This window comes from Marmota flaviventris, chromosome 1 (assembly GCF_047511675.1).
Source record: "Marmota flaviventris isolate mMarFla1 chromosome 1, mMarFla1.hap1, whole genome shotgun sequence".
NCBI lineage: Eukaryota > Metazoa > Chordata > Mammalia > Rodentia > Sciuridae > Marmota > Marmota flaviventris.
This window is the reverse complement of record NC_092498.1, coordinates 123,057,533-123,077,720: the sequence shown is the minus strand read 5'-3', so window position 1 is coordinate 123,077,720 and position 20,188 is coordinate 123,057,533. Positions and strand designations below refer to the sequence as shown.

The 20,188-nt window shown below is 46.5% G+C and overlaps 1 protein-coding gene, 1 pseudogene and 1 gene segment (V, D, J or C); all 3 read right to left on the bottom strand.

Annotated features, from left to right (window-relative positions):
* The window catches only part of LOC114084216 (immunoglobulin lambda-1 light chain-like), an 878,674-nt gene that overhangs the window by 247,870 nt on the left and 610,616 nt on the right, over window positions 1-20,188 (bottom strand). The window lies entirely within an intron of this gene.
* LOC114084215 (immunoglobulin lambda variable 2-18-like) overlaps window positions 1-20,188 on the bottom strand; it is a 473,618-nt gene that overhangs the window by 252,615 nt on the left and 200,815 nt on the right.
* Window positions 13,133-20,188, bottom strand: part of LOC114107629 (chondroitin sulfate synthase 1-like) — a 93,222-nt pseudogene continuing 86,166 nt past the window's right edge.

Sequence of the window (20,188 nt, the reverse complement as noted above, 5' to 3'; positions counted from 1 at the left end):
TGGGTATTATTAATAACTGTGCTATTCTATCTCCTGGTGAAATTACTGATATACCTCTTGGAGAACTAGCTATAATTTTTATTTCACCTTCATAATCGGGATCAATTACCGCAGGACTTATCATAAGTCCTTTTAGTGTTGAAGAACTGCGTCCCAATAATAAGCCTACTGTTCCTTGGGGAAGAGGTCCTTTTACTCCTGTGGGAGTGATTTGACCTCCCATCTCTGGAGTTAGTACTGCTCTGGTAGAGGCGCAGATGTCCAACCCTGTGCTCCCTCTAGTTTGTCTGATGAGGGATTTAATGGATAATGTTTCCTGGGCACTACCTTGATGGTGTTGCTGGGTTCCTCCACTGCCCCGTATATTTGTGGTTTTGGGCCCCGGAGCATTGGGCCCTCCAGTCCGTTTTTTGGCAATGGAGCCTGATGTCTTTCTCCATGATATCGTGGGTAAACACTTGGTCCTTGTCTGTTTTTTGATAACGGAATACCCTCTATGGTGGTTTGAGAATGGCATTCATTAGCCCAATGTTTCCCTCTACGGCATCGTGGGCAAATACCCGGTATTCTATTCCTTTGATACCTAGCCTTGTTAAACCCTCCTCCTATGGGGCAACTCCTTTTAAAATGTCCTGTTTGATCACAATTATAGCATGTTTTTGGCCTGGCATCTAAAGCCTGTTGTACTGCTGCTAAGACTTGCCCTTGTTCATTAATATCTCTACATAATTTAATATATGTGTTTAAATCTTCATGTTTCCATGGTCTGATGACCTCCCTGCAGCAACGATTTGCTTGGTCATAAGCCAGTTGTTTTATAAATGGCATTGCCTGTTCTGTATCTCCAAATACTCTAGATGCTGTCTGAATAAGCCTATCTACAAATTTAGCGTAAGGTTCATTAGCTCCTTGTATTACCTTAGATAATTGTCCTTGTAAATCTCCATGCCCCTGTAAAGTTTTCCATGACTTAATTGCATCTACAGCAATTTGTGCATATACGCCAGGATCATATTCAATTTGTTGCCGTTGACCCTCATAAGGTCCTTTTCCTAATAACATATCTAGATTTCTTTGAGGGTAACCGGCTGCTGCATTTCGCCTAGCTGTCTCCATGCAAAATTCCTCATTGGCAACCTTCCATAACAAATATTGTCCTCCATTTAGCACAGATCGACACATGTTAGCCCAATCTGCTGGCGTCATGTCTAAGTTGGTAATGGATTCGACCATGCTCACAGTGAAGGGTGCTTGCGGCCCGTAGGTTGTTACAGACTCCTTTAATTGCTTCACTGTTTTGAAATCTAAAGCACAGTGAATTCGTTGCCCTCCTGCCTGCTCAAGTACAGGGCATGCTAATCTTTGGGGTCCTGCCTCAGGATTCCGTCCATCAACTACGGGAATTGAGGGCCGCTCAGCTGTAGATGGAGCTGTTGGTTGAATTACGCCCTCTGGTGATAGAACGAGGTTAGTAGCAGCCTCCTGTTGTAATTCCCTGCCTGATGGTTGTTTTTCCTCTAAGCTTTCTTTCTTCAAATCTTCCTCTGTCTGACTAGCTTGAGAGACCTTCTCTTTCGCTTGACCTAACATGTTTTCTACCATAGTCTGGACCTCTAACAATTTACTTAACAGTCTTTCGGTTTGTTTTTTACTAGTTTCTAATCTACTATAAAGGTAACACAACCCAATAAGATAGCATAAAACAAAACCGAAACAGAATGAAACAAAAACCGAACAAAGAATAGTTGTATCAATTTTCTCTTTCTCAGGGCCGAACAACTTCAAACCTTGAGCCAACCATTTTTCCCAGTTTGTCTGAGAAAATTCTAGGGATAGGCAGCTTGAAACAAAAACAAGATAAATCAAAACGAGAACACATTGTTTTTTGAAATGGTCACCCATTTTGTTGCCTTCCCTCAGGGGCGAGCAATTTTACTCACCTCCAAGCTTCAGGCGTTCCCTGTGCGGGCCGCCAGTTGCCGCAGTCTGGCTGGGCACAAAATCACGAGCCACTCAAGCAGGAACAAAGTTTATTTTTTGAAACTGCCACCAATGTCCGGTACCGCCCGGGCAGAGATTTTTTCCACCCACGCGGCCTCCTCCCGGACCGCAGAGAGCGCTCCTCCCCCGGAACTCCCTCCTACTGTACTTCCCCAACCAATGGGAACTCTCCAGGAGTCCCGTAGCCGGCCTAGGTGAACAGAAGGAGTCCAATATCCATATGAATGCAAATCTTAACATAATCATATCATCTCAATGGCTAGCTGGCGTCACCTTTCGACCAAAAATGCCATGCATCATATACTTGGCTCTTAGCACTTTCCAATACTGCCACAGGCAAGAGACCAAGCTTTCAATGCAAGGGCCTTTGGGGTACATTTAAGATCCAAACTACAGCAATCACCATCACCATCACTACAACTATTACCACCATCATCACCACCACCACATTATGCAAAGCTTTTGCATGAAGGGCAGCCTGGGGCAGACCTGGAACACATGACATGTGGAACACATCCAGTCTCACACAAGGACAGAGAGTCTCAAAGGCAAGTACTATATAGACATCAGACATCCTTGAGTAGATGCCTTGGCCCAAGGACATCCCATTCCAGCATCAGAACCTTGAGGTCATACAAGGATTTTTTGGATGAACATCTGTCTCCTATGGAGGCACTGTCAGTATACTATCTTATCCCTAGACTTACACAGGGCCCAGTAGCAGGGCAGGGCAGGGCAGGGGAAAGGCAGAGGAAGGGAAGAGAGAGATAGGGACTCTGGTTTCTTTGGGACAGTCCAATGTGTGAATATTTTTTATTTCTGGAAGTTTCTTGACATCCCCACAGTGCATTCTCCCATAGCACTCCTCAAACAACAGTCTTGAGGCATGACAAGATCACCAGCAAGGCATCAGAGAGGCCAGGGATAGGGCACATAACTGAGGCCCTAGGGCACTCCTCCATTATGATCAGAGCCAACTACGAGCCCCAGAGACCACACAGGGAACTGCAGCCACTCTGGGCACCCTGACGCCCTAAAGCACCTCATCCATAACACTGACCTCCTTCCCTGGACTGGCTGAGGGTAGACCCTTGGATGGTTCTTTAGCCCTGGGACAGATGCAGCCTTTATACCCACTCTAAGACTAGTTGGAGAAGTTATCAGCCTCATCTGTCTGTAATCACAACCAACAAAATGAGGATAGGCTAGCACCCACCTCTCCAGGATCTTAGACATATTCTCACCTAGGTCTGGCCTCTGTGAACAGTGTCCTGCCTATCTAGAGTCCAATCTGGATCCTGATACCTAAGACCAGTTTAGGTAGCCTTCTGGTGTGACCATGGCCTTGCTATATGTAGGCAAGAGCTCAGCTGTTTTTAAGTTGGAGGAGGTAATGCTGGCCAGCCTGCACAGCAAACTTTCCTACAGTCACTTTACAATTTCAGTCTCAGCAGAGAAAGGAAGCTGGCAGATAAATCTAGATCCCAGCATAGCCTGCCTCAGCTTGAGAGTTGCCCACCCTCACTCAGCATTAAGTTGCTGCTGCTTTTTATACAACACTGGTGGTCCCCCTCCTCTTTCCACCACCACATTAGACACTCTAATTATGTTAGAGACATGTGTTCTTCCCCTTCCTGAGATGATGATGACACAGAGCAGACCCTTGGAAAGGCAGGGAACAGGATGATGGAAATGTTTCCCCTATGGAAACATTCAGAGAAGGGTCTTCATCACTAACATCTGGGGGTACCCTGGATAGCTCCTGCTTGATGCTTGAAACTTATCAGAGGATAAGCTTGATCTCTCCCTGAACTAGAAGAAAAATCTAATTAGTATCCTCCTACAGATAGAAGGGGATTTAAAACAAGAGCAGGGTGCTATGACCAAGGAGCCACCAGAACAAGAAAGAATGTCTAGAAATTAAAAATAGAATTGCTAAAATTAAAAAAAAAAATCAACAGATGGTTTAAAAAACAACGTCAAGGAAATCTCTCAGAAAAAAAATAAAATGAGGAAGAAAAAATGAATGAGATTCAGAAGACAAATATAGGTCAAACATCTGTCTTAGGGTAGTTCCATAAAGAGGAAACTGAGAAAATAGAGAATTAAAAAATAGAGAAATAATACCAGAAAATTTCCCAAAGGTGAGAATCTAGTCCTTCAGTGTGCATTCATAACACAGGGATCAAGAAAGGCCTGAAGCTCCAGGGAAAAAAAAGTCAATCACAAAAGATGTAAGGTGAGATTAGACTTCCCCAAACCAAATTGGATACCAAAGAACAACAAAAGTGTAATAGCTTCAAAACTCTGAGGGGACCCCATTTTCAAAATGGCATTCTGGAGCCAGCCAATCAAGCTAAACAAACTTGCAGCCATGGGAGGATTCAGATAATGTTCTTCACTATATCTTCCTTAGACAGTTTAGTTGGGGTTGTGCTCCAGCCTAAACAAGAGTGTAAACCCAGAGAAAAAAATCATACAGTGAAAGTTGGATGCAACATTAATAGTGGTTAAGGGAATTCATGGGGTAGCAGGAAAAGGGCCTGAGTTCTTTCAGGGAGAAAATAAGAAACCCACTACAAACTCTGACTTGAGAAAGAATAAGCTCATGAAATGGGATAAGAGGGAAAACAAAACAAAACACCCAAAACCAAAGTCAAGTATAAACACTGGGAAAAACCAAAGACCATGCAAGAGAGGGGCTAGTGTGAGAGCCTCAGAAATGCAAAGGTAACCACTAACAAAGGAAATGGGGGTAACAGTGGCTGCCTCCAGGGAGGACTACAGTTAGGAGTTGAACAAACCAATTTTCCAGATCAATAGCTGGGTAGAGATTTTAACCTTGTGCAAGATATTGTTGACCAAAATGTTATAGTTTAAAAACAAAAGCATGCATATTTGGCACTGAAATTTTAGAGATAATAAAAAAAAAGAAAGGAAAGTGCATCCTCCAGAAGGTGAAGAAAAATGTGGATTAGAAAGAGTTGTCTCCGAGGTGCAGGAGGAAAAAGCCCCTGCACACACAGCCTTGGGTATCTGGCATCTGGGGCAGGGTCTGAGCCCTGCACACTGCTCTGTGACCCCTAACTCAGCCAAGTGTGGTTGAAGAAACATTGGCTCTACAAGGACACTCTGGGCTCTTGGTTACAAAGGCTTCTGCAAACCAGACCCTTGAAGGGGCAGCTTCTGGCCTAAAATTCTCTGTGCTCAAGCTTTCTTTGCCACTCCTCCATGCTCTGCCTGATGTTCCTCCATGTCCACCTGGCCCAGCCCCTAACGTACTGACAAATACTCACTCCTGGATCCCTCCTTATCTTTGCCTGCTCCTGTCCTCTGTCAAAAGGCACCTCCCCCATCAGGCTGGTGGGTCACTCAGCAGGGACCACCTTACACTGGAATAGGGTCTGCAGCCACTGGGCCTTAGACCTGACCTTGGCTGGAAATGAAGAGGCATCTTCCACTTCTGTGAGAGACCCCAATGCATTCCTGCAACAGAACTTGCTATGTGCACAGGCAAGGACAATGTGAATAAGTAATTGCTCTTTTATTAATGAATGATAAATTATTCCTATATGTTTGTGTGTGAAAACTCTTGCTTATTTGAAATAAATTTGGGATGGAAATTGTTGGTGGCTTCTCACCTGCACAAGTGGGAGGCCTAGATGTCACTGCCTCCTAGAAGAGGAGGTCAGTGTATTTTGGCTACCTCCCTACATCCTGTGGCTGACCTGTTTACTGGGTGCTCCTGCAGCAAGGAGGGAAAGAGGATGGGATGCCCTAGGGCTGTGGAGTAGGTGGAGGCAGGGAACTTCCAGTTTCATTTCCTTAGCACCTTGGTCCAGGACTCAGGAGGAGGTCATCTCAGGCTCCCATCACTCCTCTCCTACCCACCTTACCCACTTGCAGTTTTTAAAAGAGGACACAGTGCTGGGGACCTAGGCAAGCAAGGAGCAATCTGAGATGGGTGAGGGTCCTGAAGTCCCATCCTGGCTTAAGTCCCTAGGTCCTCCGTCCTCCTCAACCCCACCCTCTTTCTTGATGGGCCCCTCACCCAACTTCAGCCTTGGCCTGACATTTTTCATGTCATTTGCTTCAAAGAAATAGAGTCATAAATCCAAAGCATAAATTTGCACATTGCTTTGTATTGCTGGGAAAAACTATGGTCCCTCCATCCATCAGGAACCCCATGGGTGTAGGTTTGTGTGGGATTGCCCACCTATCTCAGGACCTGTGCTTGCTGAGGGCACAATGGTTTCCCCCACCACTTCTCTAAGGCACCCCAGTCACTAGGTCCCCAAATGGGTTCCTGGGCACCAGACCCTGAAGTTTGGCACATAGGGATGTCTATCAGAGAGAATATTACCTACCCCACTCTAAAACCAAGGCCCTGAGATGCCCTGCAGTTAAGAAGAAAAGAGTTTCAGCACCATTTAACCCAGCTGATCCAAAATTTGACCATAAAACCCTTGTTTGACATTTACCCACTGTGGAGCTTCAATTCCATGGACTATGATTCATGAGGGCCAGGTAAGAATGCTGAGGTATTGACTAGAGGGCCAAAGAGCACCCCTGGGCACCCCTAGGCAGGCTATCTGAATGAGGCTACGTCAGTTCTTAACACCTCTACATCCCAGATCAGCCCAGGTCCATGTACCAGAGTGCTGAATGGGGCTCACTGCCTGCCAGGCCCAACTGGTCTGACCTGAGAACTCTGGTTTCTGTCCACTCAGCAGCTCTCCAAGGCTTCTTAGGAAGGTCTACCAATAGACCCTGCCTCCTGGCCCCACTGCCTTGGTCTGGCTACCCTGAGCAGGGCCATCAGGGGCCATGGGCAGCCTCCATCAGAACAAGACAGTTAGAACAATGCATCAGACTGCCATCAAACAAGGCAGGCCAGTGCCACCATCATTTCAGTCTCTATCCTCTCACAGCAGGGCAAGACCATGGACTCCACCCAGAGACAGGGAAGACTATTAGACTTAGCTGGTGAGGCTGGAAGCTATGTGAAGAGGGTAGGAGAGAAGGAGCCCTGAAGCAACCCCTGCAGAGATGGCCATCTTTAGGGCTGAGAACCTGCTGGGGTATTTATATGAGAGGGGAGCTGCATCTCTAGAGTCTGGCTACATGACTGTGGCCAGTATAAGAGGCCAAGGCAGGTTTGAATAAATAAATTATGGTGCATTTTCTGGAAGGGATTCCATACACACCAGTAAAGCATGATGAACAAGAATAGTTTCTGATGTGCAAAATGTTTAAAATACAGTGACAAAAGAAGAAACTGCAGCACAAAACACCCAGGGTGGTGGGACCTAGCCAGGCCCATGCACTCTGAAGATGTTGTAGAGAGATACAGAGGTGTGGGACTGTGTGCCCACCCTACTGGCTGGGCTTCCAGTGGGGGCTCTGTGATTGCCTGTCCTTTAAAGCACTTAACCCAAGGTGAGGATCACTTTCCTTCATTTGTCTGGTTCAGAGTAGGGTCTGCAGGCCTATGAATGAGTAGATGAATGAGTAGATGGTGGTGAGCAAATGCAACATCTAGAATTTGGTCACAAGGAGGATGCTAGTGACTTTGATCAGGGTGTGGGTGCAGCTAGCTACAGGGCAAGGACACTAAGAGGTGCAGAGACTGGCCCCTGAGAGAGTACTCATGGGGCTGGAGAGGAGGTAGGTTGCACAGTTCTTAGGGATTATACCATGGGTTGCTACAGAAGGTTGGGCAGTCTTGCCTGAGGGTCAGAGGTCAGGGCTCACCAGGCTGGGTACCTAGAAGCATGAACTTCACTGAGAAGGTTCAACCAAGTAGTTAGGGCCCTCAGTAACCCTATGACAGGGTTGGGGTAGGTGTCACTTGCTCACACACTCCCTCCACTATACACACACACACACACACACACACCACATCCCCCCCCCACTCTTTCAGTGTCTTACTTCTCCTGACCCTTCTTCCAGAGGCACAGACTGAGAACCCCTTAGGAGAAATTCTAGGCCACAGTCCCAGGACTGCAGGAGGCCTCATTCTGCCTCTCTACCATCCTGGCTTTGCCAGCTGGACCCATCTTGGTGCTGTACTGGTTGCCATGGACATCCATGCCATAAAGCCAGAATTTCAAGCCAGGGCAGGAGCAAGTGGTGGGGGACGTGCTAGGATTGGGCAGCAGACGGAGGCTGAGCCCAGGGCCTGAACAGTTATGGAAGGCTTTGTTCCACAAACCCTGACCCTCACATACCACTTATCACTTGCATCAAACAAGGGCAACAAACTGTGCTTCTCTCTTCTGGGATGGACTCTTGGAATCCCCTCATCCTCTTTGCCCAACTCAGCTCCTACCCACACATATTCACTACCCCCATCACTCCTGAGAACAAGACTGTCCACAGAATTCAGGGCACACCAAGCCGTTGGCTTTCCAAACTCTTAAAATCAGAGCCCACCTCATTTCCTTATCCAATGGTAGGTGTAGGTACAAAAGAGAAATAGGAGGAAGCTAAGAAGTAAACTGCCACGCAAAAGGCCTGCCAAGAATTTCGGACATTCGCCAACAATGAGTTTCTAACTCCCAGGGAACTATTGTGACCAAGGAAATAGGTGCTCATAATTTCTAAGACATTGCTGGAGGGAAATGAGACAGGGCACCTTGTACCACAATTAGAGGTGGAGACATGTTTTATCTGAGGCTTCAACACTGAGGGGACTTGGGTTCTGACATACACACAGGATGACCAATTCGTGGCCCCAGAACATAGTGATTCTTTAAAGTGTTTGGCACAGAAGGTCACCTGTCATATCCCTTTGGTGACAGGGAAGTCATTATTTATTGGGAGTATTTTATTCAACTGTGGACATCAGCAGGTAAACTAGGTCCTGTACTAGGACTTTCTCCGTGAGGCAGTGACTAGCAGGGTTGGAGATCCAGCCACTCTCTGACCACGAAGAAATGATGAGTGGCCCAGCCCCACCCTATCTGCTCATGCAATCCTTGAGCTCCAGTCTCTTTACTCTTCCATGGAAATTAGCAGGGTTGGGGCTCAGGACCTAGGGTCATGCCTGTGTCACCATGGGCAGGGGCTGTGGAGGGGCCACAATGAGGGCTCCACTCTTATGGGAGCTTTCTGTGGCTGCTGAAATAGATCACTGCAATACAGTGGCTCAAAACAACGTGCATAATTTATTCTCTCACAGGTCTGGAAGTTAGAAGTCCAAAATGCATCCCGGGGATCTAGAATCAAGGTGTTGGGAGGCCAAGCTCCTTCAGGGACTCAGGATGAGACCATTGTCTGAACTTTTCCAGCTCCTAGAGGATACCACATCCCTGGACTCCTGATCCCTTCCTCCAGTTTCAAAGCCAGCTGTGTAGCACCTACAAATCTCTCTTTCTGGCTTTCTCTTCCCCTCTCCTCTCTTTCCTTCTCTTCTCTTCTCTCTCCCTCTCCCCTCTTCTCTTCTCTCTCTTCCTCTACTCTCTCTCTCTCTTTCCTCTCCTTCAATTACCACATTCCTTCTCTTATTCTGACCTCCCACCTTCCTGTTTCCCCTACCTTGGACCACCCAGATAATTTGGGATAATCCTCCATCTCAGACCCCTTAACATCATCCCCTGGGTAAGGTCCCTATGGTTACAGACTATAATATATCACAGGTTCCAGGATTAGGTAGTACTATTCTTAGAGTCCCTCATTCAGTGGAGCTCAGCTTTGATCCTAATTCCTTGGGGATCAGGGTAGACATCTCCCCAATTCCTCTCCCTTTGTCCATCCCCAACCTGGGAATTTCTGGGACCAGCCGAGACTCAACCCTGCCCACATCCCTGCCTTCCACAGTCAGTCCCTAATTTGTCTAGGATCACAGGGAAGGGACTATGATTTCAGTCATTTCTCTGAGACATTTTCTTCCCATGACCCCTGGGTCTACTTCTCTGTCACCAAAGTGCTCTGGCTCTTGGAGGAAGATATTATGAGGATCTTTAGTCTACAATGGAGACACCATGGCCCAGAGACTCTGAGTGATTTGTCAAAAGTAGATCACTGAGTTGTCACTTCCCTGCTCCTACCATTATCAGCGTGTCTCCAAGGACTCCTGGACTCCATGTCCTCCCTTCCCACCTCAAGCCCAGCATCTCCTGCCACATCCTCTCTATACATTTCCCATGGCACTGATGGCCTTCAAGTGGCTTTATTCAAGGATCCTCTCACTGCTCTCCTATTTTGATCTTGGACCTGAACACTCCATGCCACTCTCACCATCTTGAAACTCCTCACCCAGCTGGACCCCTCTCTCTGGTCCTCTATGCTGGTGCTGCCCTGTCAGGACTATTGGGAACTGGCTCCTTGTTTACTCTGGGACTGTTGCTTCTTTGCCTGCTCAATCTCTTAGCCTTGCTGGGGCTTGATGGCTGCTGGGAGCTGCTAATTTGGCTCTCCTGGTGGCAGCCCTGCCTCGGAATGGGCTTACCATTCATTCTGAGTCCCCACTGGAGGCAGGCACCCTGTGACAAGGGCTGTGTCTCTAGCAGCCTGTCCCTCAGAGGTTCAGTTGGGTTCTGGACTGGACCTTACTGAGCCCTCCATGTTTCACTGTAAAAGTTGCTCCCTGTTCTGCTGCAGGTATGATCTCACCTGCCACCACCTGTCAATGTAGTGACCTTGGCTGAGGGTTGCTTTCAGAGAAACTCTGAGCTGGTATCCGACATATTTTATATCATGTGATCCAGACCACCTTGGAGGCAGATGTCCATACTCCCACACCTTGTGGATGAGGAAACAGAGGTTCTAAGAACTAAGGCAGCTCTACACAGATGGTGAGCACCTAGGTCCACTGGCCCAAGGTCAACCCAAGGTGGCTACACCTTCCCCCATGCCTGACTGTAAGGGCCAAGCCCGCTTAGGTGCAATATGTGTTAAAGACCACATGTGTGTTGGGTCACTCTCCCTTCTAGGCAGGCTGTGCCTATACAAGGCCAAGAGAAGATGCTGAGCATGTGAACTCTCTTGTGATTCTGTGGAGTTGGAGGACCTGGATTCCTCTGTCTACTCTGGCTCATTCGGTCCACAAAGCAAAGCACACAAGGTATTTGTGTGCCCATTTCCCAGATGAGAGGACTGAGGGTCCAACAATAAGTGGATGATCCAGTCAGGGTCACAATGAGTTGTGGGGTGACCTATCCCCAGGCTCTTTCCACATATCCTCATCCCTGTGGCCCATTGTCATTGAATCATTAATTCACTCACACATTAATTCAACAAATCATGAGTGAGCATAGCTGTGATATGGGCCAAGTGCTGGGTAGAGGGACATGAGGACCACCTAACCTGGAGGAATTCACAAGCTGCTAGGGGACAATGTGGAATTTACCACTGGTCCCCTCCTTAAGTTCCTGGAGGTCAGCACCATCCATGCAGACCAGGGAATGTCAGACACAGCACAGGAATCGCCCCCTAAGCTTTGGATGAATTTAAACAACAGAAGCATCTATGAGATACCTCAGTGGCCAATTCTGGGCCATTTAGAGCAAGTCACAGTACCTCATTGACCCTCCAGTGACTCTGAGACCTGAGGGCTATGATTGCCTATTTCACAGATGACCTTGAGAGACATACACAGTCTGCTCAGGCTCCACATAGCCCAAAGGCAGCAGATCCAGACCTAATCCCACCCATCTTCTCCCATCTCTGTGCCAAATTCATACCTATATTGACCCTAGGGTGTAACATCCCCACCACACAGGGCAGGTCTATTTTGGGCAAGTTCCTCAATATACAAGGAAGAATGTGAGGGGCCAGTAGCTGATGGGCCCTGGGCTGAGACAAAGTTCTCAGAGTCAGAAGGGGGAAGGAGACTGGCTTTCTCTACACCAAAAGTCATAGCCCAGAATAGCATGGTGGGTGTCCGGGAGCCCTAGGGAGGGGACTCTGGGGCTGCAGAGGAGGAACAGTAAAGTGGCTGCTCTGGCCTGGAGGAAGGGAAGCAAGTGGCTGTTTGGGGCCCCTGGGGAATGAAGAAGCAGAGCAGCAGCTCCTACTAAGTTGAACTGGGTGACTCTCCCAACCCCACTGTGAGACCTGCAAAGGCACCAGGAGAATATCCTCCACCAGGTCTGGACAGGAGACACCCATATCCTTCATCCCACAGTACTCATGACTCCCAGCCTGTATTTCCCAACACATAGGTCCAAAACAAAGTTTTCAAGCCAACTAGAAAGTTGAGCTTCTAGGAGTATGGATGACATAGTCACTGTCCACTTGTAATGCCCACTGACATTTAATGACACAACATAATGTTAGTGGACTTTGCCCTTTCTTTCTGACACATGAGCTTCTTCACCAGGGGCTCTGTCATTCCTGGTCCAGTTTTGCTGTCTCCCACCTCATCTCCAGAACATTTCCCTGCTGCTGTCTAACTTCTTGAGATCTCACAGAAACCTCAGTCTTCATCCCCGCTTCAGGATGGGTTTCTATGGCTCTAAAGAAGCCACATTTCATGACCTTGAATCAAAGCTCCTACTAGAGCCGCCTCAATGAGATATGGATGAAGAACAGTTCTAAATCAACCTGGATCCCTCACACATATGAGATTGGATGATTCCCAAAGTAGCACTGACATGGTCTGGGAAGGTTGCTTCTTTCTCAAAAACATTTTTTTTTGTTTAAAGTCCCCAAGAGTCAAGAGATTGTTAAAATGACCTTGCATGAGAACTCCTCCATCTGGGGTGATCTGAGGGAAATGCTTACCTATTTGGTCTTCTTGAAGAATTGTAGGGAGGCCATGGGAACATAAACACAGAGTCATGGCAGAGAGTGCTAGGGTCAGGTTCAGTCTTCCTGAATACCTGCCAAGTTATTTAATCTCAAACTTAATCTGTTAGGGCAATAGTTCCACAGAACCACTCTAGACCAGTGGGGCTCTATGCAGAAGAGCTCTAGACCTACATCCTGGGGTTTCCAGATATTCCTAATTTTGTTGTACTCACATAATTATTACTAGTGTCTTCTCTACTCCCAGAAACATCCCGGTATAGTTGATGAATTTTGATCATTCAATCTCAAGTAACTTTCAAATGACTCAATGATGATCATGATAAGAAGGAAGAATGAGATAAAGACAAGGATGGTGATCATGACTGAATAATTTGCCTCAACTCATCAGATCAGCTGTCATGATCTCCAGGCTGGATCTCTCCATTCCATAATGTTGTTTTCTCCTTTTCTGAGGACCAGGCCTGGTGATGAAGGCTAATAAACCCCACATGTCACTGACCTTGTAGATGAACAAAGTGTCCTAAAAGATATCATGCAGAGTTCATGGGAGAGCCCCTGGGAGTTCCCTGAGCCAGTTCAGCTTCTCTCCTGTTGGGTTGCATGTCTCACCCCTGCCTCTGGCCTGGGACTCCTCACAACCTGGGGACTGGTGGCGGGTTCCATCCTAGTAGTCTGAGCTGCAGCTGTTCCTTCCACAGCACCACCATATGGGCATGACTATTTCACTACTCAGGACCCAGAAGCTGTGGTTTCCCCCAGGGATTGTCCCAGGAATCAGGGAGGAAAAACTGTCCCTAAACATAGCATCCCCAGCTATACCAATGTGCATCCTCAACTCCCCTCCCCCCAACAGCTCCTGCACCTGCAGCAGGTATCTCATGTCACAGACCTCATCCTCACACTCAGAAATTTGGAAATCCAAGTCTGGATGGATCCTGGGAATTCCTCAGGGAGCCGCTGTTGCAGCTGCACCTCTAGATGCCCATACCCTCCCCTGCTCTAGACTGACATACACTGAGAGGTGAATTCTGGCAATGACAGAAGAGTCTTGGTTTAGCTGGCCCTTTTCTCAGTGTCCCTGGAGCCAGGCTTGTCTCTCTTGGGGAAAAGGGTTAGGTATGCCCTTCCAGTTGCTGCCAAATCAGAAGGACTTGCTCTAGCCTCTGGCTGCCTGATTTCTACTCACAGGCCTCAGAGACTCTGCCTGAGGCTATAGGGTACTCATCCTTCCTAGGCCCAGGTGTCCTCAGCTTCCTGCTCCTTTTCATTCCCAATGGTTCCTCTCATCTCATGTGATTGTCCCACTGCAGAGTGGGGAACTGGGGATTCTGAAACAGAGGATGACTAAGTATTGTTCTGGAGACATAACAATAGTTCTGAGTGTCAGAATTCTCAGGGGATAGCTCTATAGATCCAAGTGCCCTTGGAGAGGCCTCCAAGATCTTAAGCACCCTGCCTCCTCTGGTAATATTTGGAGGCTGAGGTATCCCCTACCTTGCTCTCCTAAGGGATTTGAAGAGACTCTTCTCCTCTAGTAGAATATGGTATCACAGACTCAACGACCTGGCATGGATATTCTAGTTCCTTATATTCATGACTTAATGGAGGTACACAGAGGGAGTTCTCTTTCCTAAGACACACAGCAGATTTGTATAAAGTCTGTGTCCTGGGACTTTACCAGTGCCAGCTAGAGACCTGAGAGGACCAGTCATTTTAATACACCTTAGATGAAAACAGCCCAAAACTGGATGCTGGTTTTGGGGAAATTTAAATTATTTAACTTCAAACTCCCCATCCAACTGCTTAGAATGCAATGTGACAGGGAAAGTCTAAAAGAGGGCAACAGACACCAGCCATGGGAGCTGAAAGTCAGAAAGTGTTGAAGCTCTTCTTCATGGGGGAGGCTGGATATCCAGTGGAAGGCTGCAGGGGTGGTTACAGGAGGAGGGATGCAGGGATAAAACTCTGGTTCTGCATTCCTGCAGGGTTAGCTTTCCATCATTCTAACAAACACCAGAAATAATCAACTTATATGCATAAAATGTGTCTTCTGCCTCTCAGGTATGGATATTTTGGTCCATGATCAGTTGACTCCATCACTTTGGCCCTGAAATAAGGCAGTCCATCATATTGGGCAGCATATGGTAGAGAGGATCTGCTCACCTCATGGCAGGTAAGGGAAAGAGAAAAAGAGAGAGGAACGGGGATTCCATATCCCCTTGAAGGGCACACCATCTGTGACCGGAGACCTTCCACAAGCCCCAGATCTTAAAGGTTTAACCATCTCAACACTGCCATGAGGCCAGACTGCAACATCAGGGACGCTTCTGCCTGCCCTCCCTGCTCAACTTCCTGCTCTAGAACTTGAGATGACTTTAAAAAAACTTGTAAAAAGAGACAAAAGTTAGAAACTGTGCAATGTTAACAAAACAGAATTTTACAGTGTTTCTTTTTTTTTTCCAATAATACTTCATGAGAATGTTCATGTTTTCTGCCATAGGATTGAAGAGACCTGGAAGGAAATAAAAAAAAATAATCCAAGACTTTCAAATAAGAATTAAGCTGGTCTGCTACATAATGTTCAAAGGAAGATGTGTTCAAAGGCAAACACTAACCACAATTTTGTTCACAAAACTCATTATTAAAGGAGTCCTATGTAAGAAAACTACTTAGAAATTATATCCTTGCATGGACTTCAAAAGCTGTTCATACAATTTTTTTAAATAGATAATAAAAAAAACATTTTTTTTCCAGGAGAGCTGGACATCAGGCTGGCTGCTTTGACTGTAACTTGGATCATTTTTCTCCAGTCCCATTTATGCTAACTGCAGCATGGAACCATGTGATGATACTTTGGACTCCAAGCACACTTTGTATTGTTTGGGATCCAGATTGGTGTCATGGAAGACAGTGTGTTGGACATGTGCTACTCCTACTTCCTGGCTTCTGAACATCCTCAAACCTGCCTAGAGAACTGTGTTGAAGATGTTCACATCTTTCAGCCCCAGCCTTGGATGGAAATTGCCACCCACTCAGACAAGATGTCCCTTACAGGTATAAGTAATGCCAAACCCATAGTTTCTACAGAAGCCAGTTTTTTAAGTAAAAGGAATAATGGTTGTTCCTGGGAACTTTCCCACCATAAATAATCTTTCAATCATAACTGTCTAAAGATGATTGGGGAATGTGTTTGTTGGCCCCAAACTCTATTTGCTCAACAATGTTGCAGGAGTTTCATGATAAACACCAGGTCAACTGCACAGAAGAAGTGTAAATATTTGTTATTAAATGGAAAGATCCCACCCTGAGGGCAAGAGCGATTGAAAATTCTATAGACACAGGCAAAATCTTCATATCATCTTTAGGGTACTTACTGCTATAATCTCTCATCAGTTCCAGTATTTTGGCCTTATCAAGGTTGGAGTCAGAATTAAAAAGTAGTACAACCACTTTGGCGTGCAGATTTGGGGTGGGACATGTATTCTCCAAGTTTCCCAGAAACCTCACAAACATGTCAAAATGTCCAGATAATGGCATCAGGATATGACATTTTCATATTTGGGCTCTTTGCATTTGTTCTTGGATCCAGAGAACTGGAAAGGAACAAGCTACTTCAGGGAATTGGAGAGAAAGGATAGGTATCCAAACTTCTGGTTAGTTCTGTTGGCCAGCTCCTGAGTGTCTAGTTCCTCATGCTCCACTAACTGAACCTTGCTGTAAATCTGCTGTAGGTCTGCATGCCTCCTCAAAGGAACTGACATCTTATTTCCTTTATACTTCTTTTTTTTAAAGAGAGAGAGAGAGAGAGAGAGAGAGAGAGAGAGAGAGAGAGAGAATTTCAATATTTATTTCTTAGTTTTCGGTGGACACAACATCCTTGTTTGTATGTGGTGCTGAGGATCGAACCCGGGCCGCATGCATGCCAGGCGAGCGTGCTACCGCTTTAGCCACATCCCCAGCCCCTTTATACGTCTTATGTAGAAGCAGCAGGTTCAGAATGTACTCTGCCTCATACATGGGATTCACCACAGGACAATAGCCACACCAGACCTCCTTGAAGTCCATGATGCATTCCCAGCTCTTGGTGGTGGCCTTGATCATTTCCATTACCTACATGAAGATGTCATTCAAGGCTTCCATCTGTTTGGAGTACATTCTTCTTAGGAGGGAGGGGTGCAGGTTGGCTAATGGTCCACAGCCAAAAACAAATTATTGCCAGTCATAAATTCCCATTGCAGAACTTCCTCTTGAGGGCAGGACTGAAATCTCATGAAGAAAGCAGGGATTCCCAGATGTTGGTCCGTCTTATGCATCTCTGTGTTGCTGTATTTGCTCATTAGGATGATTTCTCAGTGGAATTGTATTGTGTGATGCTGCTGCTCTGCATCAGTCACATGGTGACTGAGAATGTAGCTGTGCAGTTTGTACTGTTAGCTTGGGTTTTTGTTCAGGTTGAACATGATAGCTTAGTGAATCTTACTGTTCTGGAGATCTCAGATGTATCCCTTCTTGTTCTTTTCAGAATTCTCATTTAAAAAAAGCTGATGCATCTTATAAGACCCAAAACATTTCTGTAGTGCTCTGTCCTGTCTGCCTGAGAAGCAGGGGCTCACTGATATTCAAACTCCTCAGGAATCTCTTCAGATGATCTCTGTTGATGTCAAAATCATCATCTGCTTCCAGATCACTGTCCAAGCAGTGCTCATGCATATACTTGAGCATCATAAAATTCTTCTGGAGTGGGTAAGTGCCATCCACACCCCATAGTGGCACAATTGGAAATGGTACAGATGGTACAGACACATAGTAGAGAAAAACTCCACTTTCCCAGAAAATTGTCTTAGGTCATATTCTGAAGGTGACCACAGTAGGAGTCTGAAGTATTTCTGGGTGATCATGACTCCCACAAAGAGAAGTTTCCTGTCATGCGAGGCTGCCAACTGGGCCCAGCCTTGTGGCCATTGCTGTTCCCCACAGACATCTTCTTGTGCCCTGTAGGCCTGGGATTCTTTTGCCACCACCAGCATCCCCCCAGGCTGCTGCAGCACAACTGACCCACTGGTTTCAGCTCTGAAGCATGGGGCAGGACAAGCCTATGAGGCCAGCACAAAGCCCAGCAGGAGCCAGATCTGAGGCAACAAGCAGAGCTAGGCTCACCAATTTGCCTGGAGCCATGCCCACACCACTCTGCCTGCAGGACCGCTTTCACCGCCTATGTTCAGGAGCCTGCCCACCACAGCTCCCAGCAGCAGAGACTGGTTGTCCTCATGCCAGGAAGCCTGGTCCCAACTGCTCAGTGGGTGCCTAGGGCCATCCATGCCCATGGCGGCCCCAGAGCTGACAGCAGGCCTGGTGCCAATGCTTCATTATGCACACCTGCCCGCACCACAGTTTCCTGCTCTTTTAAGAGGGGAACATGCCCTGCGCATGCAAGCTGCATCTCCTGAGCAAGGCCACCATGACTATTCTCATATTGGCACAGAAGTGTGGGGGCATTGCAAAGGCAATGTCAATGGCACCTGCTCAGAGATCTTGAACTGCCCTGATGGCGCCCTGGCAGGCTCCGCCCCTGTTCTCCTTGTGACCTAGACTGCTGCTGCTGCTCTACATCCTTGGAAATGGCTCACCATTGCCCTTTGATATATTTTTAGTTGATTTTTGTGCAATGTGAGAAATAAGGGTCTAGTTTTAATCTTCTACATATTCCCCCATGACCTTCTATCATGTTGTTTCTATGATAGAGTCAGAAGCTCATGGAGACCTGTGAAGCTACAAGCCAAAAATTAATCTGCCCTCCACTAACTTGTTCCTGTCAGGTATAATGGTTAAAGTGAAGAAGAGCTGACCACCACAAATGGAAAAGTTACAGAGCACATTTTGTTCTAGTAGTCCTGCCCAGCATGAAATACTTAGGGGAGTCCTAAGACTTAAGAAGGGTAAGAGATGGGAACTTGAGAACCTGAAGAATTAATATCTCTGCTAAAGGTACTTAAGTAGTTGAACATAAATCCTAACAATGATTGTATTTTAGTTTCTAACATATTGCCATAAGAATTAAAAACAGGAGAGAAATGTTCATAGTTTGAATCAATAATGGAAATGATCAAAAAATTCCAGTATGCACATCAGACTTTGACAACAGCATCATAAACAAGAGGGGACAGATGAGGGTAGGAGGAAAGGGAACATGGTAATAGAACTCAGCATCATTGCAAACTATGTTGGTATTGATGTAAAGCAAATAGAAACCACTATGAAAATAAATTTAAAATATAGATAAAAGGATATGAAAGGTAACCAAAGTGGTATGATGGGAAAAAAATAAACCAATCACAATGGAATCTGCTAGAGGAGCAGTGAGGAACCTAAAAAAAGGATAAAATACATGTAGAAATCAGCACATTGGCAGAAGTCTGTCATTATATGTGATTACATAAGATGGAACATATGAGTCTTAGTTTCTCAATACCTAAGAAGCCTGCATCCACACAAAGTTTCACACAATTTCTCTACCCTATTGCATGTGAGGAGATAGGCTTGGGTTTGATGGATTCTCTTATAACAGAAACAAAGCGCTTGGTAACAGAAACTTGACCTGCCATGACTCCTCATGCACTGTCAATGCCACCAATCTGAGACACAGGACAGGGTACATTTTGGCACAACTGGCACAGAGTGAGGCTTGTCATCCTAACAATAGGCTCTTCAATGACAGAAGATTTGGGGTCCTCAGGAGGGGGGCTGCTACTCTGTGAATCCTTAACCAGCAAGGGGCAGTGGAGGGGCATTCAGAGGAAGCTAGGAGAGAAGCTGGGGTTGCATAGACAGAGTGAGGCCAGCCCTGGGGGTGAACAGGAGGAGTCCAAATTCAGTCCATGAAAGGACATCAGAAGAGTTTAAACTGTGTCCGTTGTTGCAATGACTACATTCTGAGGGTCAGACAAACACAGGGTCACCCCCAGGACACTGGCAAGAGCCAAGGCACACCCACTGGGAAATGCACTGAAGGAGGCTGATTGTATGTGTAAACATGGCAGACAATGCTGGTTGAATTTCCTTAGGGAGAAAACTCTAAGGTCCAGGTGCTGTAGGAGGGGGCATTGTATGAGAAAATGTGGGCTCCTGCAGTCTGTTTCCTTCTCCCAGCCTGACTGTATGTGCCTCCTGCTAATCTCAGGAAACTATTTATCACTGTCCAGAAGTCATCCCTAGGAAGACTTCTCTAACCCAGGGTCTTCCAAAGATGGCTGCACAGTCCTCTCTGGCATTTCCTCCCACCTCCAGCCATTCATACCTTCTTTCCAGGAAGAATTTCTTATGCGGTCATGCATGAGGGAAGGGAGCACTTGGTCACTTCTCCCTGCATGAAGAATGGACAGGATCCCTGAGGAGAATCTCAGAGTGACACTGACTCTCAGCTGCCTCAATTCAG